Raw genomic sequence first — 23,446 nt, 5'->3', positions numbered from 1 at the left:
TCTTGGCACACAATAAGTATTAAATAAATAGTTGTTGAACTTGAAATCTAGTTGAATACTCTTTTCATTTACATTCTCAGAATCACTGAAGGTTTTGCAATCATTTGCCCCTCCACTGAAGGACCCCAGTCTACTTTGGGGTTAGTGGTTTTACTATTTTGGCTGGCTTTTTAAATGTGATCTCTTCTCACCTGTGCTAGCTTTCAGAGCTTTTCTCATGGTTGCTGCTTCTAGTCTGCTTTGATGCAGCAGACCAGATAGCTAAACACATTAAAACAATAAGCTAAATTTCACAGACTGTTAACCTCTGAACAACTGCCGAATAAAGGTATATGCATATCATTGTGTTAAGTATCATGAAGATACAAAGAAAATACAAGACACAGTTCCTCCCTGATTTACTTGGAGAGACAATATGCAAAAAGGGAATACAACTGGAGAATGAGATAATATATCCAGCAGTGAATTGTTAAGTGCAGATGAGGGTAAAGGAAGTAACACTAAGGGAATTAGTAAACAAAGGAATGTTCATAAATTATTATGTTAGGCTATGTGATTAAATCTAAACCTTGAAAGTTAATCAAAAATTAACAGATAGGGTGATTGACAAAATTTATTTGGAGAAAAAAGGTTAGTATAGTCAAATGCTGTATTTTTCTTGTTTTAGACCTGGTAGTCTTTAATTTATTCTGAGTCATTCAGACAGTTCCATTTATGTTTGATCATTAATTTTCTATTTTGGCGTTTTTATAAGTTTGTAAATTGCCTTATTATCTTAGAATTGCATAGGATGTTATCCCTGAAGAAAACATTTTGAAAGGATGACATATTTTACAGCAACACTTCTGTACATTATAAGTGTGCATGCCATGGCTCAGCAGTAGATATATAGTGTCTTAAAGTTTCCCATAAGTGGTCAAAACTTTCTGCTATCATGGAACTGTTGTGTTATTTGATCACTTGTTGATAAAAATGAAGACAATTAAACAAAATTCAATCTCAAGAGTATACTCAGAACAACAATAAACCATTGTCTTAAAAGTTTTGTGAATATTAATTAACACAATAGATAAAAGGATTTCTTTTTCATTCAGTTATCTCTTCATTCAGTAAGAATCAGTTCATTCCATTCTCTCTTTTGTGCCTTTCTTGGAGACGATTTAAGGTTTCCTTGTTGAAAACCTCTGTATCTACCATTTGTAAGCATATGTGAAACAACCAAAACTGGTCATGATCCCAGAAATCAATCAATTCAGTCAGATTGCAGATCATTCTAAGCAACTGAAAAAAAGGGTACAGATTTCTGGCTGCTTTAAATTCTCCATAACTCAGTAACACCACAGTACTCAGCACTAGTAATAGTGAATGGAAACAGTGAGTGGGAACACTTCCAAACAGAGTCTACCATGGACGCGTATTTGAGTTGGAGCGTTTTCTGATTTGGTAAGGACCTCTGGGAGGCTTAATAGCTCCATCAGAAAATTAACCTCTCTCTGATGGGCGCCAACAGCACATGTAATGGAAAACTTAACCAGAAATCCGATGATATACAATTGAGCTCTAGGATTGATCCTTTTACTCCTTAGCTTTTTAAAGTTCATATTGTAGCAAAAGCATGTCTGTTACTTCAAGATTCAGTTATCACCTCCTTACTGGAATTTTCACTTGCATCAGATGAACGAATGACTGGCCTTCTCTGAGCCTGTCATTCTTTGTATGACTAAGTTTGATATATTTTTGTTTAATTGATTGTGTATCCATCTCTCCTAAACTGCAGTCTCATCAGGGACAGGCGCCAGGTTGTGCTAATTTTTGTATCTCCAGCACATTGTAAATACTTAAACACTTGCTGTCATAGTTAAGGAGCACACTGTTAGTTCACTCAATTATCTTTGGTTATTTCCACCAAAAACAAGATAACCTTGAAATAGTCTAGAATACTCTCACAATAGGATGTTATTTCTTTTGCTTCATGCAAGAAGTTTTAATTACTAAAGGCAGCCATAAAAATAATTTTAGTTTGACCTAAACGGTGGTTCACAGCATAAACACCAAAAATGAAAGTATAATTAGTTTTTTGGACATTTCAGTTTTATTACAGAGGGTAGAAAGTGAAACAAGAGCTTCAGAATTTAAAAGAATTTCAGGTTGTAATAAGAAAATGACAGTAACTGAACTACACTCACATGAGAGATTCTTAGAAAAATGCTTATTTACGTAGGCCATTTTTGAAAAAAAATACAGGAGCAAACTATATGAATGATATTTAATTTACTCATGTTGCATTCCCTGTAATAAATTGATATTCTTCATAAGTCATTGATCTGGAAAATCAGTTCTTGATGTGAAGATATTTGCTTGAGATTGTAGTGAAAAGAGCATGAGGTTTAGACTCAGGAGGCTTGAATTTTAGTACTGGCTTGGCCAATTAGGAATAATGTGGTTATGGCCAAGTTCCTTTATTTCTTTGAGGCTTATATAGCTCATCTGTAAAATGGAGATAATAATTCCACTCTCACAGGTATTAATTGCTTATCAATTACTAAGGGTCATGAGGATTAAATTGGCAGAACATTATTTATATTACATTTCATTTCATAGGGCAGCAGTGTACTCAAGACTTGAACACTGCATTTGTCAGGTCATGGTAAATCCCAAGTAGTACTAAGTATACTACAATAGCTTGTTACACGTCTCTGTAATGTGTAGCCGAATAAAGGCTATGTCTGCACTTGTACCTTGGTGAAACCTAACTAAAGTAGCTCCTGGCAGTCCAGTCAGCTTGTTGTAAATCCCGGGAACATTCATAACTTCAGAGTCACCAGCAATCTGATGCGAGCCCAGTGCTTGCTGCCTAACACCAGGGTCAATGAGTTAAAATCCAGCTTCCGCAGTAGTTTTCTAGGTGCCTCCAGGAACTTATTTCAACACTTCCAGCCTGTTGATTCTATGACTTTATGAAAGCCAGTATATTACATTAGAGCTTGTCTAGATTTCATTGCTTTCTGAGTTAATTGGGAACTTGAGATTTGGAGTTTTGTTCTTTTTATTCTCTAGCTCTATTGATTTGCCTTGAGAATCATGACAAACATTACTGTCTCCCTGTGGAATGCTAGATAAAAAGCTGTTCTGCAGTGTGACTTGCTTCTCAAAAATCAAATAGATCAATACATTTTGTTCTTCCTATTTTTTAAAAAAAATCTCCTCTCCCTTTTGTCCCCATGTCCTGCATTTAGCTAGAGTCTCATATCATTGGGAAGCCAAATTGCAAAGGTAATACTATGTTTTTTACATTTGTGTTGGAAACTTCTGGTGTAAAGATTATTTGAAGGACAGAGTAGAATATAGCAGCAATTGGGGCATATTTTAGCAGATATCTCAAAGAATTGTATTAACCAGATTTCCATTTGAGAATATTAATTGAACATCCACAATGGGCAGGGTGCCCTGTGATCATCAGCATGTCACCAAAGGTAAAATGCAAATATTCCATGATCCTCCTCCTCAAGAACTTTCCAGTGTAGAAAGAACGTTGAGGTTTGGAGTAATGATTTTCTAGGTTCTAACTAGTAGAAAATAGGGACAAGAGTGTAAATGGGGATCAAAGTACAGTTTTATTATTAGTGGCAAGTGTCTAGTAGCTGGAAAAGCTGCAATGCAGAATTCAGTGTTGCTTTAAGACAGAAGTGTAGGATCATTTCTGAGTATCTGAATTAGACCTCAGAGCCTACCTGTGGAGAAGCTGTGTCTGTAAGTGATCCCAAATGCTCTTATGCATTCAGCTTTGTGGAGTTTCTCTGGTAGAGCAGGAAAGAAGGAGAATTTCAGGCTTTTATGTGTGCACTGAGATGAGAGAACCTGGGCTCTGTTTTAGAAGTGCCAACCACGTGGAAATAGGAGAGGAATTCTTTGTCACTATTCAGGCAGTGATATAAAATAGTGCTTCCCCGACTGAGCACTCTCCCACCACCTTTTAAACCTAAATAGCCCTATTCATTTTTTACATGGCCCAGTGCATCAAGTTTTGACTAATGAGATTACCTACATCTCATATGGAATAAAGATGTAGGGGGAGCGACTGAAAATCGGTTTCTCTATTGTGGCAAATAAAGGGGTGAAAATTTACCCTTCTAAGAGCAAATGATATTCTCTCCCAACCAGGAGTGATAACATGTGTACACAAATAACTATTCTAACTAAAATCTCCTAAAAACTGAAATCCTATAGCTATTTAATTATATGTGTGTGGAAATTATTTTCAATCCTTTTGTGAATAGAGCTGAATATAAATGATCAAATAAATGCTTGTGCTCAACCTTATCCTTTAACGAAGAGTTTAGTTGCCTCTCTGATGTCAAAAAATTATTAAAGATAATAATGTTTTTGTTTGGAAAGAAAACAAGGTGAATCACAATGTCCTACCCAGAGTGAATCACAACTGAAAAAGAACTTTTCCTACTTTTATTACTATTATAAATAATATAAATAGTAAGAGTTCTTATAGACTGTGGTTCCATATGTGCTAGCCCCAGACTATGGTGGTTACATTTATCTAATATTTTAGATAACATTCAAAAATATGTTTTATAGCATTCATGTCATGAAAATTTTTCTCATACCTGTTGTACCTTTACATTATTTTTCAAAGGCCCGTCCAAGAGCTACCTCATCTGGGAAGTCCCTCCCAGTTTTCCCTCACATACAGCATTTCTTGATTCTAGGAAACACTGTCATACTGCCTGCAAAACATGGTCATCCATTTCTCAACAGTACAAGGCATCCATTTTATCTGTTTATGTGTATATCTCTCACGTCCACTTACCTCATGGGCAGAAATTAAGCTCTACATGTCTCTTCGCTCTCCCTGAGTAATCACATCTGGTGCCTTATTTATAGTATATACTCTCTGCACTCTCTGCGCAATTTCTGTAGACCTGAAACTATTCAAAAGAATGAACTTCTTAATGTGGGAAATAAGAGTAAAATATTAATTCGAGGTCATATTGTTACTAATAGAAAATATGTGTTACAGCTCTCTCTGTCTCTCTCTCTAATATATATATATAATATACATATAATAGATAAATATTGGATATACAGAATCTGTAGGCATAAAGGCCTATGGAGCTTTTATATTTGACCCAATTAATTGACCTAGAACGCCTCGGAAGCCACAGTGAAAACAAAGATATAGTCATTTACATACTTACTTTTTGATTTTGGTACATGGTACACTTAGCCACTCCTTAAAGAAAATTTTCAAACATCTCATAGTGGGAGTATGGAGGGACGGCGCACAGTGGAAGATAATCCAAAACAAAATAGCTCTTTTAGTATAAGTTATTTTTTGACTAGAGTAATAAGTGGACATGTTGTGTATTTAAGAATCTAGTAATTTTGCATTCTCTTCTTTGTCATCCAGATTCATTCATTCATTCAGCCAAGTTCATTCACTCATTCATTCATTTACTCAAAAAATATGTTGTGTTGAGTACCTACTATTTACCAGATGTTCACCTAGATATTGGTGAGAAATCTGAGAACAAATGGAGCTTGCATTCTAAGGAATTAATCAGACAATTGTTCAGAAACATTTAGAAGATTGAAAACATAACCTACTAATAAAATACACATTTTACTAACTTATGATTAAAAACACCACATATCACTTTTGAATGTTCTTCAAGTGGATGAAGTGACTACCTACAGCAAATGAATAAGTAGTGTGTGCTCTGTATGTCGTGGGAGTCAGATGAGTGTAGGTTAATTCTTGTTTCTAATTTACACTGTTATTGGAGATTTATGGAAACAGTTTTGCAGGAAATCTCCAAGTAGACATTTTCATACTAGCATCTGCAGTATAATCAGGAAACGATTACAGAAAGTATGAGGATTTGAAACACTGAAGCCTTTCCACTCTAGGATTGCATAAGGGCTATAGGGAACAGCTTTGGAAGGGCTGAGACACATATTTGTTATGTTTTAGGTAAGCCCTGGATGCACTGTACTCTGAGGATTACCCCTAATCCCTTCACCTCAGTCCTGAGATCTCTGAAAACTGTTTGCCCGTGTGTTGCTAAGTGCCCAGGCTGAGGTCACAGTGCGACCTTCGGCAGCATAGAGACATCTGTGAAGTCATTACAGAGATTGTGTGTTTAATATAGAGTCTCTCAGAGGTGTATGTCAATGTCAACTTAATGCCAGGCCACAGTATCTCCACACATGAATAGTGTCCCCCAAATTCATTTCTACTTTGAATCTCAGAATGTGACCTTATTTGGAAATAGGCTTTCTACATATATAATTAATTAAGGACCTTGAGATGATGTCATACTTGATTCAGAGTGGGCCCTCCATCCAATGACTAGTGTCCTTATAAGAGAAGGAGAGATGCAGAGATACACAGGTAGAAGGCCATGTGAAGACGGAGGCAGAGGGTGAAGTGATGTGGCTACAAACCAAAAAACACCAAAGATTTTCATTAACCCCCCAAAGCTAGGAAAAGGCAAACTAGGATTCTTCCCTAGAGAATTCAGAGGGAAGATGGCCTTGCTGACATTTTGGTTTCAGAATTCTGGCCTTCAGAACTGTGAGATAGTAAGTTTTTGTTGTCTAAGCCACCCAGTTTGTGGTGATTGTAGTGGCAGCCCCAGAAAACAAATATACCCCACACACTGAATGCGAGAGACTGCAGAAAGTGTAAGGAAAACTGCACCACAAATTTCTGAGGCCCCATCATTCAGTGTAGTGAATAAGTGGAAAACAGCATTTCTCTTGTCAAATCCTTTTTGTAATGAAACAGAATTTTCGAAAATAAATAAGACTTCAAAAAAGGCCTAAATTTTACATTTTTAAGACAGACCTTCTGTGGAAATATATCTAAGATATCACATCAAAGCCTCAAACATTTAAACTAAAAATTAGAATATTTTAGCTTATATTATTGCTTTTTATCCTGTTGTTTCTGGTTTTATTCTGCACTTATCAACAGTCTATTGTCAGATCCTAGCTCTTCAACTAACTGATTAACTTTGGCAAGTTACTCTTTCTGCCTCAGTTTCCTCACTTGTCAAATGAGGATGATAGTTCCTAGATATGGGTTCATTGTGAGAAAAAAATAAAATCATAAATGTAAAGCATTCGGAGCAGCATTTTGCACATAAGAAGTGCCTAAATCATGTCAGATACTATAAAAATTTCTGCTCAGCGACTTGAGATTTGCTTTGAAGAGGCACTAGTAATACAACTATTGATTTTACAATAGCAAAAGACTTACGTGACAAGAAATGAAATTCTTAAAAATATTTTGTAATCACAGATAATTATAATATATATGGAGAGAAAGTAAAATATTGAGTTATCTTCTAATTTTGTAACTAGTAAGTAAAGAGACCAAATACCATGTTTCATATTTTAAACTCTGAATTCTTGTTACATTTCTTATTTAATGCTAAGCTATGACAAGGAAATAAATGTGTTATCTGCTCCATTAACTAACATTTGTTTGGAAAAAAACCTCATTACATTTGCAAAGTAGGATTTACAAAACAAGCTGCCAAAACAGCTGTGCAGTTCTAAAAATAATAATAATGAATCTATGTATAACCCCATCACACTCTCTTTAAAAAAACACATTTAGGCTTCTTTGATCTTTGAAACTGTCTTTTATTTTCATCCAGTTGACATGTTATAAAAAATATTTTTTGATTGCATGTTAAGATAGCATTTTTTCAAAACTATCTCTTATGTAAATGTAAATTTTAAAAATATTTCATCAGCCCTGCAGTCAAATGCAAGGCTAAATTGTTTGCATAATTTAATATGCATTAGCTGCCCACCACACACATATTCTTTTAGAGCTTGAAATCAAATTCAAATCTGGAAGGGACCCTGGAGACTCTCTAGTCCATTTCCTTAATTTAATCGACATGGAAACTCAAGCCCAGAAAATGTAAGTTACTTACCCCATGCCACACAGCAGGATAGTTAGTGACAGACCTGTTGTGCTGCCCTCCTTCCTTTTTAACTTTTGTTTTATTGTTTATGATACAGCTGAGTCCTCACAAATCGATCTAGCGGAAATCTCCTTCAGGATTTCTGGTGTAGACGCTGGCTTTGCTGCTCATTCACTATGTCATGTGCCTAGTGGATAGGACTGTAGGCTCTGAAGCTCAACTGACAGGTGTAATTGCTGACCATATCACTTGCTGGCTGTGAACTTTAGTATCTCTATGCCTCTGTTTCTTCATCTATAAAATGGGGAATATAATAGTGACTACTTCATAGGGTTGTTATGAGAATTAAATGAAATAAATATATGAAGTGCTTAGAAAAATGTCTGGCAATTCATTCAATTCAAGCAAGCTATTGATCATCTTAAATGGTCTCTCTTAGAGTCATTTTCTTTACCTGTGAAATGAGAGACATATTTATCTCACAGAGTGGCTGTCTAGGTTAAATAAAGTTCTCTGTGGGAATGTACATGATACATATATGTATATAGATATATGTGAACTCATACATTAACCAAGTATGACTTATAAGGTGAAATCAGTATACAAATTGATCATTTTCTTTAACTGTCCTTTAAAATTTTATACACAAGGAAAGATTTCCCATGACCATGGATGAAACTCATCATTTTTCTTCAAGTTGTAAAACATTTATTCACTTAATAAGTAAATTTCCCAGCTCAATATAATGTAAACACTTCCTTCATTATTCAAAGGTTATTCATTCCACACTCTCATCCACAATCAGACCCTAACTGTGACATTCTTGCAGGAAGGCCACCGAAAATTTTCGTCACCTCCACTGCCCAAACCAACCACCATGACTGATATCTTCAGGACTAGTTAGAATATGGAGAGGGAGAAGCAGGAAGGGAACCAGAGAATTGTTACTTGATTGGTACTTCAATAAGAATCTGGGGGTAGCTCTTACCTACTGTAGTTGTTAAGGGTTTTTTAGAGACTTACCTTTGTGGGTTCTCCAACTGAAACTCTGTCTGGTCAGTGATGACTTCTCACCTTCAAACCACTTTTCCATCAGCTCTTGGTTTTCCACTTTCTACTGTATGTAGGCTTTTCCTATTAAAGCCTTGTTTCCTCTTACCCTGTTCTCTTGGATTGGAGTTTTAAAAGACCCTAGGCTGGTTCTTTTTTACCATGTGGCCCACATCTGTTCTAGAAGTATTATACACTCATTCTCCTCTGTCTTGGCCAGCTTTGGGAATGCCATTCAGTCAAAATATAGGATGAGCTCCTCGCCCTTGCTTTCTACGTTCCTAGGTGGGACTATATTTTGACGTTGGTGTACTGTGCTTCTCAGTACAGTGGGAAGAAGATCAAAAACCCTCTATGGTCCTACTGAAGCCCTTTCTCTAGGTTTTAGATGAAGAAATTACCAAGCCCTACTCTTAAACTTTCTATGTCTCCCTTGTAGAATTTAGAGCAGTGTAACCAATTTCTGTGTTACCTATTTTCAGATTTCTATATTTTCTGGAATAAAATTTTAGAGTTCATATCTATCATTCCCTGATGCCTTAGTCAAAGTTTGTCATTTAAAAAAATCCTGTTACATACGCAATGCGTATTCATCAATATATGTTAACGTAGTGATGATTTTCAGTTTTTAATATAGGTAAGCTGGCTGACTGGTAACAGCATCAAGCCTTTAAAGGAGAAATGTGGCTGGGCACGGTGTCTCACACCTGTAATCCCAGCACTTTGGGAGGCTGAGGCAGGTGAATCACGAGGTCAGGAGTTCAAGACTAGCCTGACCAACATGGTGAAACCCCATCTCTACTAAAAATACAAAAATTAGCTGGGCATGGTAGCAGGCGCCTATATTCCCAGCTACTTGGGAGGCTGAGGCAGAAGAATCGCTTGAACCCGGGAGGCGGAGGTTGCAGTGGGCTGAGATCGCGCCATTGCACTCCAGCCAGGGCGACAGAGCGATACTCTGTCTCAAAAAAAGAAAAGGAGGAAATGTATGTGTGCGGGATAGGAGCTGCAGGGACTGTGACAGCCAGATCCTCATACAGATGCTGGGCAGTGGACTTCCCTGCTCTGAATACACACAAGGAGGAAAGAATGTTCACTGTAAAGACCCATGCAAACAGTAGTGAGCACTGCAACACGGTTGGAGGTTCTGCAAGCAATACTCATAGTTACCCAGTTAAAAATCGTAAGAGATTTGCCTCTTTTGGACCAAAAACTTCATGTGAATACCCTATAGAGATTGATCAAACGGCTGCCCCCACTGCAGACCAAGCATCATTCTTTGTTTTCCCTTGAAAACCATCTTTACTGTGTCTCTTGGTTTTGCAATCACAGCACTTATGCATATGGACAGAAATCTTTACAGAATGCTTTCTCATTCAGCCCAATAAAAGTAATAAGTGTTTTATGACTGCTCCTCGAATTTGGCTCTTCTTACGAACTTGTGGCTTCTCTCTTCTGGCCTAGGCATATCTCTAAAATCTGAATAAACTTGAGGTAATATTTTCACTTAGAAACAATCTATTCTTTGATAGGAACAGCAGTGAATCATTTTATCAATGAATGGAGAGTATACGGGCCAAGAGAAAAATTTTTCTCTGCTGCCTTAAGGTTCACTGAAAGTTATTGACAAGAGGCAGATTGAGAGGAAAAAGGCATATAAATTTGTTTGATCATAGTTTTACATGACATGAAGCCTTTCAGAATGAAGGCCCAAAGAAGCAGGGGAATAATTTGTCCCTTTTTATTCTTAGGTTTAACAAAGTATGGACAGTATCCTGTAGAAATATGATTGGAGAAAACAAATATGATTTAATGCTAATAGACTGAGTAGGGAAACTCAGTAAGACCTGTCTGTCTAGATTTTTCTTGGCCTTTCTGAGTACGTATTCCTTTCTTCTGAGTGTGGTGAGGACCCTCTCTGGAAAGGCAATCTTATTACCTACGGTTAAACAAGGTAGGTCAGATAATTTTTTCATAGCCAGTTTTTATACAGAAAGGTAGAGGGGGCAAGTTAGAGTAGTACGTTAAGGTTTTTGGCTGGCTTCAGGGAAATGGGGTTCTGGTTTCTATCACCCACCTTGGGAAAGAAGGGGTCTAGTTTCTATGGCTAACCTCAGGAAAAAATGGAACTGAGAGGCAGGAGGACAGGAAAAGGACAGAAAAAGATTGGGTTCTGAGGCCTTCAGTTGGGAGTATTGTTTTCTAACTTGCAACAAGAACATTAAAATGAGAATCATTTTCTCATAAAGCACCTTGGTTATCTGTGAGTTTGTAAGAAATCGTAAGTTTTAAAATAAGCTGTAACAAAAAAATTAGTGAATCTACACTCTAAAACCTTGTCAGAACACATTGAGAACATTGTGATTTGCGCTGGATGATGACTTGAACAAACTTGTCCATTTTACTCAGCACTAAATTTCTAGAAGTCATCTAGGTCGTTGTGTAGGCCTGGGATTTATCCATTTTACCCATGCATTTCCTCTTGAAGTTGTGCTCTTGTGAGGGAAAAGAAACTTTAGTGCTTACACGTGGTCTATATTTTCTGCAGTGACTGTACGACTGGTGAATCAGCTCTCCTGTCAGTGAGCATTTGTTTCCACATGTTTGCTTTTTGAACACGGCATATACGAGCCTCTTTAACTCCAAGGCTTGATGATTCTTAATGAATTGCTGACTGTTAACATTGATAATCTAGAAAAGTAAGTAACGTTATTCCATCCTTTATCAGTAGGTGTTGGTTTTATGTGGAGTGTTGTGATATATACAAGATGCTCTTGGTAGTATAATTTATGTTAGTTTCTGATTACAGGGAAAGGGGTTCCAATCCATCCCAGTGAGGTGACAGTGAGGCAGTATCCTTAGCTGGGAGGTTGGAATGCGGAGTTATCTGAACAATGTGGTCAAGCCAATCTCATGATTTATAATCTTTCATAATTTCCTAGAGAACAATGAATAAAGTCCAAATTCCTTGGCTTGACATTCATATTTCTTCACATTTTGTCCCCAAAGTACATTTCTAGTTGTTTATCTTACTTATACTTTACTTAACTAAAAAGGATATCTTACCATTCCTTGGGCAAACTCTCTTCATTATTTTTCAGTTGTATTTTCTTGTATTGTTTCTACCAATCTTTTTAGTTCCCACTTAGAAAACACCACCTTCACAAAACCTTTTCTAGTCCCAACAAGTAGATGTAATTCAAAAGACAAAATTACAGCAGATTTTAGTTTGAAGATCCTAATTGTTTTTTATTTACCATTCTAGAATCAAGCAATTTCACATTCTATAAAATAGAATGAATATTTCAATGAGCTGAACAGAGGAGTTTGGTTTTACAAACAGAAAAGGGTAGAGGAAAACTTAAATAGAAAACAAAAAGCAAATTGGTCTTTTCAAAGTTACTTTCCTTGCAAAGGTTAATGCAGGAGGAACTTCCTTATCGTAGTAGCTGAAACTGGCCTGTTTGGGGATGTGAGTCTCTCCTGATTGCTTAAAAGGTCAAATAAACAACTTAGTTTTGGCTTGGTGATGAGGAATTTCAGCATGAGTGACTCCATATTGGTTTGGTCTGTTGGGCTTGGTGCAAGAGCTCAGTCTTAACCAGTGGCTTCCTATAAATTTTATTTACCTATAAATAAAGTCTGATTACTTATACATAGCTCTCATGCCAGGTACTGAACAAAAGAAATAATAGATACTAATCATCTTTAATCTAAAACATTAATATGCAGCTTTATTATCTATATTATTTGAAAGATCTGTTTTCACTTTGTTAGGATGTATTTTTTTTCCCCTGTAAGAACAGTTGAAGGACCTGCCCTAGGTTCTTAAAGCATAATTTAAAGAAACACCTAAACCATAGGCTTTGTACTGATGGCATCGTTGGACAAAGAAAATGTGAAGCCCTCCACAGTGATTAATATGAAGGAAACCAGTTTATTTGCAAAAGCTCTATGTTATGAGCAGCTGTGTTCCTTTAGTGCCACACTGTGTCCTTGTTATGTCCTTAACTGAACATCAGTCATGCTAATTTGGACAAATGCTTACATATCCTTAAAGTATTCACATATTATTGGCTTCAACTTCAGAAAAGCCAGGGGATTAGATAGTAGCTGTAAGTAGAAACCATTTCTTCTATATTCTGTCTCTCTCTCTCTCTCTCTCTCTCTCTCTCCCCTTTTCTCTCTCCTCTCTCTTCCTCTCTTTCTTGCCAAATTCTTAAACCCTGACTACCCTGGTTTACACCAAATAGTTTTTCTGATTAGCTATCAGTGTGACCACGTTCCTATTTTTATTAGTATGTATCTTCTCTCAAGTGTGTTAATAGATATAGTTCTTGTGAGGTATATAAACAGTAGGCAAATATGGAATTTTTGAAGTACCTTCTCTGTTATTTATTTTTGGTATGGCTTACTCTACACATTTTATATACATAAATACTTGTCACTGAATTTCTCACTGTAATATTTTGGTAAGTGCATACTAAATGTGTTATTTTACAAAGATTCTTGTATTGGTGGAATGTTTATTCTGCTCTACCTTGATAGGTAATAATGTAATAGGAAGATTTATTCTGGAATTTCAGTATATCTCTGGATATAGCAAATAATCTTTATTAACTCTACTTCTTTTTATTTTTTCTTTAGCAGTACCTTTAAAAATAGAGTATAGAGTGTTTATATGATGTCACAAAAGATAATTAGGATGTGTTAACCTTGAGGCATCTATTTTAGGTTTTATGTTTGTAAAAATAATCTTCAGCCTGTATAATTATCTGGCTGATGGTGATCAATCATTATGATGCTGATAACAGGCATTTTTCATTGTTTTCAGTTCTACTTTTTTTTTTTTATTCACTCACTTAACATCCTGAAGACTCAAATCCTTGAATCAATCCACTGAGCAGGAAGGACATGGGCAGCAAGCAGACAAACCAATTCCTCAGCTTGCTGTCTCAAGGTTGCAAACACAAATTGAATCCTTCTATTATTTTTGCAAGCATTTTTTAAAGAAAAAGTTTTATAGGAGTGGAAGTAAATTTTCCAAAGCCTTGACATGCCCAGTGTCAGATATATGTCCATTCATTTAACATTTACTGAGGGTGTACCGTGCACAAAGCCCCAGGAAAGAATGTTTACCACCTTGAGAATGGTTTGCAGTCCAGCTACAGACATGGATGTGCAAACAACCAATAATGCCAAGAGATGCTGCGTGACTCCTCGAGCTTACATCTGAATGCATCCTGAGCTATTGGGAGGAAGAACTCTAAATATTGCCTGGCATGCAGGACTCTCTCAGAGGCTCCACATTTGTCTGTGCCCATAACCCAGCTTCAGCCCCAGGGAAACTTGGTCTTTTTGTCTTTATTTTTTAAGAAGTTTGTGTTTTGTGAAGTTTCCTTCTTTCTCCTTGGATCAGAGTATATTGTATATATTTTCCGTTTTCCACTATAGTGGAAGCTAAAACAGTAGGAATGGCAGTGTCTCTCAATCTCATTCATATGTATAAATACAGAGTGCTTAGTGCAGATGTTCGAATGGATTTCCCCATTAACACATTTATGTAACAGCATAAGTGGTACAGTAGCTTTTGTTGGAAGAAGAGATTGACTTTCTTATGAAAGGAGTAAATCCCCTCATAGGGAACACTTTACCCAAAAGTGATAAAACTAACTTGCCCTTAATTATGTGGGAAGTGTGGCACTATCCACTTCACCTGTTCTCTTCCTTCCTTGAAACCAGTCTTGCAAAACTGATTCTGAAAATGTATTCACCATTTTCTTCTCATCTATCAAGGTTTGAAAAAGAGATGGAGGTTGAGATAGATGGCACTTTTTCTTCTGAAACTGGAAGGATTTGTCTATAAAACAGGTTGTGTAAGTGATGGCTTGTCAAATTTAGCAAATCACAAGTCAAGGAGCATCAGACTGGGAAAGGATCTTTCCTTTCATCCATGAATGTTTTTACAATGGCTATGATCAGTTGGGCTATTTTTGGGCTCTCTTGGTGATGGAGAGCTCCCTCTCTTTCAATGTGCACGTTCTCTGACACACAGGGACAAATCAAGCAGTTGGAGCCTTGTGAAAAACGAGCCACAGTTATCTTGCCTCATCCCTATGCAGTTTCTTCTTTGTTTTGCTCAAATAGAGAAGTATCATTTAAAAGAGTACCAAGCATATCATATACTCATAGAGCCCCCTTCTCCATTGTTAAGGATTTATATTCATTTAGTGAAGTGGTTTGTAACTTGCTGGTAATTAGGTTCAACTGTGCCCTGTAATCATGCAGCCATATTTCATTGGTTATGTTTTATTTTATTTAAAAAATGTTTTCAAGTAGTTTTTTATCTTCATGAAATGGATTACATTTTGACATAGCAATTTCACAAAATCAGATAATATGAACATATAACCTACCCGTCCCCTTTCCTTGTCTGCAATGGAACTAAGTTAGGCTTGAAACGAAATGAGCCTTCCTTGAAGCATAGCTGCCACAAAAAAGCAATAACAGTTACTGACAATTCCTAGAATAAACTGTGTCTTTATGAAATGCTTTTTTTAAAAAATTTGGATTTGTCTCTGGGTGATTATTTCATTTTCAGATGACTCCAAGGAACTTGAGCCATTAATTTTTTAATGCAGCTCTCTGAATTTTCCAGGACTCACCATTAGTTTTATTAGTCATTCCTAATATCACTTGGAGGAAAGTCAATATTCTTCCCTCTCCTGTCTTCCCAGAAAACCCTAGAACTGGATAAGAGGAATGAGTAGGACCAGATCAGATTCTAGGCAAGAATCACAATTAGGAGATCAGCTTTGAAGAGCCATTTTAAGACGTCTCAATAAACCAAGGAGTCAGTCTGTAGCCTGGGAAACTCTGAATCCTTTGGGATACTTCTTTTTACAGTGCTGCAAAACTGATGTCCTCAGCTTCTCTACCTCTTCCTTGGGACATATTGAATGTCCTGCATTAAGACTCCTGCATTAAGTTGCCTTTGTGTTTGTTTATAAAACATTCAGATGTGATACATGAGAGTGGACTGATCTAATTTGGGGATGAGGGTTGGGAGACTTCCCCCCAAACAGAACTATTTGAATTGATATCTAAAGGAAAAGTTAGGAGTAAATTAAGTAAAGGTTGGAAGATACCATTAGTAGAAAGCAGGAAGGCAGAGGTGATAGGGAAAGCTAGAGATAGGCAGGTAGGTGGGAAATGGTAAGTTAGGCTTTGTAGGATGGATTTCAAAGAAGGGTGGGTTACGCTGGTGGAAGTTTAAATCAGGAATTCGGAGCCAAATCAGACTTTGCCTTGCTGTTATAACGTTTCAGCCTTGCTACTGTAACTTCCAGCAAATGGGCTGAGAATCAGAGTCACAATAGTTCTGGTTGACAGAACAGCATTCAACAATGCAGATACTTATGTCGACTCAGAAAAAGTTTAATGGGCAAATAACACAGAATACAGGAGAAAAGAATTTGAAGAGTGCTTGAACCTCTGAATTCATACAAAGCCAGCAGATGTATTGGATGTTATTAAATACATTGACATGAAGAAGGCTCTGTAGTTTCAAACAGGAGGCCTATTCTTCCTTGGTAACCAAAAATGATGCATGGATGTCTTATAAAATGTCCATGATATTTCATGCCAGAGTTAATGATTTTTAGATGACACTTGGAGAGAAATCTGTGGCAATGTCTAATTGATTGATCTTGGTCCAGTTTTTAAAGAACCATCCTTACTGCAGGTAATGAGGCTACCTGCCAATATACTATCTGAGAAACTCAGAAAGGCAAGAAAAACTAACATATCAAATCAATTTAAATGGAATTTGAGGTATTTTTGGTGGAATTCTAACATCCCACCAACACCCATTATATCTCCCTATTTTCTTCCCATTGAATTAGTGGATTGTTTTATTTTCCTTCCTTCCTTCCTTCCTTCCTTCCTTCCTTCCTTCCTTCCTTTTTTCCTTCCTTCCCAATTTTCTTCCCTCCATCCATTCATATGTCTTTCCTTTTTTCCTTCTTTTTAAAAATTTCAGCATAGCATTTTTCTTCTACAATCTGGAGGAATATACGGATTATGTAAGTGTGGAAACATATTTGTCATTTTAGTTTACCTTTGCTGAAATTGTGAAGGATACATAAAGTATAAGATATAATAATTCTCTTAATTTTTTGTGACTTGGCTCATCCAGAATTAGTTTGTCAGCTCCTGCAATGCACTTAACATCTTATTTCTCTCCTGGTAGCCTTCATGAGATCTGCTGTGGTAAACGGAAATGTGTAACATTTGCATACAAAGTTCAAACTTTATTAAAGTAGGCTATTGTATTAGATTATTCTTGCATTGCTATAAAGAAATACTTGAGACTGGGTAATTTATGAAGAAAATGGTTTTGATTGGCTCACAGTTCTGCAGGCTTTACAGGAAGCATGGTGCCGGCATCTCCTTGGTTTCTAGGGAAGCCTCAGGAAGCTTACAATCATGACAAGGCAAAGGAGGAGTAGGCATGTCACATGGCAAAATCAGGAGCAATGCAGGGGAGAAGCCACACACTTTTACACAGCCAGATGTCATGCAAACTCAGAGAGAGAGTTCACTTATCATCAAGAGGATGACCCAAGCCATTCATGAGGCATCTGCCTCCATGATTCAAACATCTCCCACCAGGCTCCACCTCCAACATTGGAGATCACATTTCAAAATGAGATTTGGGCAGGGACAAATATCCAAACGATATCATCTGTCACATGGTATGAAAGGAAAGAGCTCTCTATCCCACATGACCTCTTATTCCATTTGAAAACCCACATCTAGAGGTCTGGTGTTAAGTCTAGTTTTAGATAAAGGCCACCACAGCTCCCCAGATGGTGAAAGAGTAGATGCTTGAAGGATGAGCTCTTTGTGGAAAATTGGAAGCAGCAGAATTTGCTAGTATGTGGGTCAGAGAAGTGCAGTCTGGGTAATCAGTTTATAATCCTCTAGCCTATGATGCAAAAGTGACAAGGAAAATAGCTACATCTGGCATAGGAAATATTTACGTTAAACATTAGGAAGAACTGAGATTTCATAGTATTGTGCTGGGTTGTGTATTCATGTTTTAAAATAAAAGCTTTGTCTTTAAATCTGAGATGTCCATCCCTTGGGGGAACAAGAATACTCAAAGAGAAACAGAAAGGATTCTTACAAAGTGGGAGGTCAAGCAACTTATAGAATAGAGAATATGTGATGTGGAAGGAGAACTATGATTTGTGTTAAACTTATTAAAGGTACATTGTTAGAAATTTGTGATTTTTGTTGCAAAATTATATATAATGGGTTTTTATGATTTTGAATAGCACAGAAATCATATTTTATAATTTAAAATGTGCTATAAAATTTTTAACATTGGGAGTCCGTGAATAGTTTCGGTAAATTATACAGCAAATATATGTATGTACATATGAATATTTTCAGGAAGGGAAATCCATGGTTTTAATCAAATGTTTATAAATGTCCACAATGCCAAATTTACTACTATAACGTCTCTGCTGATATGTTACAGGAAAAGAGAGGACTGAATGGTAATTTAGGTAGATAGATGACAGATAGATAGATGATAGATATAAAAACAGATCTATACATATAATCTCTTGCACAGACTTGGAGAATCTTCTTGCCCCTGCTAATGTTGTTAATATTCCCATTAAAGGCCGGGCGCGGTGGCTCACGCTTGTAATCCCAGCACTTTGGGAGGCCGAGGCGGGCGGATCGCGAGGTCAGGAGATCGAGACCACGGTGAAACCCCGTCTCTACTAAAAATACAAAAAATTAGCCAGGCGTGGTGGCAGGCGCCTGTAGTCCCAGCTACTTGGAGAGGCTGAGGCAGGAGAATGGCGTGAACCCGGGAGGCGGAGCTTGCAGTGAGCCGAGATCGCACCACTGCACTCCAGCCTGGGTGACAGAGCGAGACTCTGTCTCAAAAAAAAAAAAAAAAAAAAAAATATTCCCATTAAAAAGAGATGATATAATCTTATTAAACTCTCATTGGAAATGCAAGTATAACATGTATTTAAATACCTTTAATCTGTGGCCATTGAAAAGTGTAATGCATGGGAATTTTAGACGGGGGCTGCAGCTATACCTTGCACATCATGTTTTGGCATAAAGATGGATCAGAGCATTGAGATGATACACTGGGGTTCTTCCTGGAGATGCTATGCTGCCAGCCAGTCAAGCATAGTTATCTAAGATGCATTAATCAACTATGTAACCTGTGATTCCCTCTCAGACGAAATCACCTCTCCAAGGACCAGGACTCAGTTAAACCTCCATTGCTTACCTTGGTGACATCTGTTCTTCGCGTTGTCAGGAAATCTGTTGTCATTATTTAGAAAGCAATCTTTCAGATTTCATGTAATCGAAGCCTATGGGTGCCAAAAATTTAAATTAGCATGAAACGTCTGATTCCTCAAGGCATCGGTTCCTTGAAGCAGATAACCAATGAGAAGAGATTTATTTCTCTTTTATAATTCAGGTTTTTATTGCTTTTACTTTAATAAGAGCTTTATTGAGATATAAGTCACTTCATAGATTTTTTTCCTGAGTTTCTTTTCCTTTTGTTAGCTTTTTAAAAGTGTATTTGTGCATGTGTGAGGTAGTGTATGTGTGTGTATGTGTGTGTGTGTGTGTGTGTGGTGTTTAAAGATAGAGCAAATTGACTTTTGAAAAGAACGTGGTTAATAAAGCCATTTGGGTTAGTAATACAGGATGGAGTAAGACTGATGGAGCAGCAGAAAAAAATGGAATGTATTTAAAGTTCCTGATTAACGTATTCATTTTATTAGCTACCATTTTCTCACTAAATGCCTCTTTTGACTCTGGCAGTTGCTATTGCTGTGACATATTTTAATTTATATCCTAAAGCCAAGTGGAATATATGTCTTCATAGGTAAAATATAGCAAGATATAAGTTAGACAGAGTCTAATATTTGATACTGGTTGGAGAAAGCCTTTCCCTGACATTCCTTTGACTGAACCTCCTAGTTAACATGTTGCCTATTATTTGGGAGGGCAGTAAACTTACTTAAATACCCCCACTTGGTTGTTGATTTTCATCTTCATTCAGCTTTTCATTTGTTCAGTAAACATTGAATGTCCCCTATGTATAAGGCCCTATCTGTGCTTAACCTTATGCAAGTCATGAAATTCATAAGAAATAATATCTGCATTTAAGAAGGGTCTTAGACATAACTAAAGTACAAGGTAGATTAAGGATCATAGTATGACAGACTAGTAAACAGAACGCTGTGGAAACATAAGAGGGAGCAACTAATTTAACCTGAGCAGTCAGAGAAGATTGTATGAAAATACAGTATTTTGTTATGCATGTGAAGGACCAGTACGATTTTGGCAGATAGAGAAGGAGAAAAGGTGCTAAGTGCTTCCAACTTAAGGAAAACATTAATTTATTAAGTGCTTTTTATGTGCAAATAGTCTGCTAAATGAATTCTTTCCTATGAGCCAATTCTTTTATCCCCACAATGCATAGAAGGAAACGGAAGCTTGCAGAGATTCAGTTTATTTTCAGGCCAAAAGAAAGAGCAAGTAACAGAGTCACTGCCATATTTGCTAAGCTGAAAGACATTTCTTTTTTTCATTATTGTGTCAGAGAGAGGTTGGCAAACCTTTGCTTAAAGATCCAGATAGTAAATATTGCAGGCTTTTTACACTACACAATCTCTGTCACAGTTACTCACCTCTGCCGTGGTATACACCAAACTCTCTGGTGTATAGCTTAAAAGCAGGCATATACTATAAGTAAATGAATGAGCATGGCTGTGTTAAAAAAAATAAAAAACTCATTTATGGAAAATGAAAATTAAATTTTACACAGTTTTCAGGTTTCATCAAATATTCTTCTTTTTAATTTCTGAACTATCTAAAAATGTTAAAACTGTTCTTTGCTCATGGCTCTACAGAATCAGGAGGTGGGCTGGATTTGTCCCGTGGGACATACTTTGCTGACCCTTGATGCTTTATCAATACTTATCATGAGAAATAATTAAGGAAGAAAGAGCCATCTACCCTTTATATGAGGCCATCGCATCACACAACTCCTGGGTCTTCATTTGATTCTTAGTCCCTCTGAATAGCACTGCCTGCAATTGTGGACTCTGCAGTTTGAGTGGCCAGTGAGCTCCCAACACGGAGGAATATAACATCAGATGTTACTACCTCTTACACAGATGCATCTTCTGAAAAATAATAGGTTAAAAAAATCATCTGAGATAAGACTTGACTCTATTATTGAACAAAGAAATGTTTCCAGGTCAACTCTTAAAGTGAGCAAAGTTATGTCATACTTAAGTTACCTTGTTTGTCAATCTTTAAACAGCAAGGACTTTTATGTTTTGTCCTTTATCTTCAGTGGTTCCCTTTTTGATTAAAAAATATGAAAAAATCCCTGAAGTTTAACTTACTTATAAAGTGAAAATGATGCAAGCCTGATTATGTCCTTAGAAAGCATTGATGATATCCTGTATACTTGAATATACCTAGTGAATTCTAACACACCTGAATGGCCTTGATGTAGACCAGAACATTTAGAGAAACAGAGGCAAAGCGTTGGCATCAGATGGTGGATCCCAGAGACGTTTTAAGGTTCACTAGACATTTGCTGTAAGTTTCTAGGGCTAGACTTCTGGAATTCCACTCTTGTTGGTTGGGAAGTAGAGTCTTGATAACCAGGAGTATATTAGAGATTTTCATGGAGGTCTGTCTGACTGCAAAGACTCTAAGAGTGAAATCATTATAAGATTCTACTGAATAAAGTATAAAGTATGACCTTGGCAACGTTTCTATCCTCTCTGTACATCAGTTTCCTCTTCTGGAAAGTGGGGGTAATAATAGCTACTTCCTTACGTTGATTAGAGGACTAAATAAGAAAATAAATCATTTAAATTATTTTAATTACCCTCTTTTTGAATTTTTGTTTACCCTTTTCTTCAGAATTAAAAATAGAATTCATATTTTCTACATTCCTGATTTATCTATTATGAGTGCAAGCTTTTTTTGCTTAGACCCTTTTGGATTCCACATTGTGAAAAAAAATCATTGCTTATTTTTGTTCTATCAATATTGTCAAAAAATATGATATACCCAGGCAATTGTATTATTTAGCTTTTAGTAAAAGTCTTCCTTTTTGAAAGTCATTTTATTGATGGTGTGAATTAACACAAAATATTAGGTCAATTTAGTTATCGTGTGCTTGGAGAATATTTATTCATTCTGGAGATTTCTGGATGTGCTATATAGTTATGGTGATTTATGAAAACAAATCGGAATACTCTGCCAAATTTTTAACAAGAATCTAAGTCATAATGAGATATTAGTTTACTTGATGGGAGGATTGATTCATTTGATTTTTCCTAAGGGAAAACAGTATTTCAGGCTTTAAAGATGAAATAGGACACAACATTAGATCCTCTTTAGGCTCAGTAAGCAAAGTTTGCTTTAATTTTGCAGAACTTTAAAGCTCAGTTTTATTCTGCATACTGATGTTAACTGTTTAAGATGATTTTGAGTCAAAGAAGAATAAGAATAGGATGTTTTGTTGGACTGCATTTATGAGCCTTAGAGGGCATATTTAGACTAATGTGTCTTTCCGTTTGATCCTAAAATCTGTAGGGAATTAAGTAATGTCTTACTGGAGTTTTCATATACGGTATTAGAAGTTTATTTCCTCTGATTTAATTTCAAAACTCAATTTCATTTATTTCAGAAAATTCCAGCATAGCCAGCATGATATCTCATTGTTGTGTTTAAATCAGTGTTTCTCAACTTGGCTGCACCTGAGAACTTCACGGAGCATTAAAAAAGAAACTTCATCCCTGGACTCATACGCGTATTTAATTGGTTTGGAGTGTGGCCCAGGAATAGGTTTTTTTTTTCTTCCCCCCCCTCTTTTTTTTATTTTTTAAAACAACACCAGATGATTTTAATAAGTAGTTTTGGTTGAAAACCAGTGGTATAAATTAGCACCTCTCAAATTGTAATGCATGTATAAACCACCTGGGAATTTTGTTAAAATATAGGTTCTGATTCTTCTGTAGTTCTTGGATGGGGCATTGATGGGATTAATGCTGCTGAGTCAAAGACCATATTTTCAGTAAGAAAGGTCTAAGCTCAGGCCCAATTTAGTTAGAAAACATTTTATCAGTCAATGCCTTGATACTAAATAATTGTTTATGAAATAATTAATGTTTACTTAATTACTCAAAATGATGTCATAACATTTTAAAATGGACCATTTTTACTGCCATATTGCTTGATTCAATCCTATATTTTCTGACCACCTACTATATACTTACTATTTTGCTATTCTTGCAGGGAATGTACAGAGTAGAAAAATAGAAATCCTATACTTAAATAGCTCAAAGAGAATCAGAGTGTTTATG

The 23,446-nt window shown here is 36.4% G+C and overlaps 1 protein-coding gene across 3 annotated transcripts in view; it reads left to right on the top strand.

Annotated features, from left to right (window-relative positions):
• The window catches only part of FGF12 (fibroblast growth factor 12), a 600,621-nt gene that overhangs the window by 453,471 nt on the left and 123,704 nt on the right, over positions 1–23,446 (top strand). The gene's annotated exons all lie outside the window — the stretch shown is intronic.

Source organism: Hylobates moloch, unplaced genomic scaffold (assembly GCF_009828535.3).
Source record: "Hylobates moloch isolate HMO894 unplaced genomic scaffold, HMol_V3 SCAFFOLD_13, whole genome shotgun sequence".
Taxonomy (NCBI): Eukaryota; Metazoa; Chordata; class Mammalia; order Primates; family Hylobatidae; genus Hylobates; species Hylobates moloch.
This window is presented reverse-complemented; position numbering and strand designations above follow the sequence as displayed.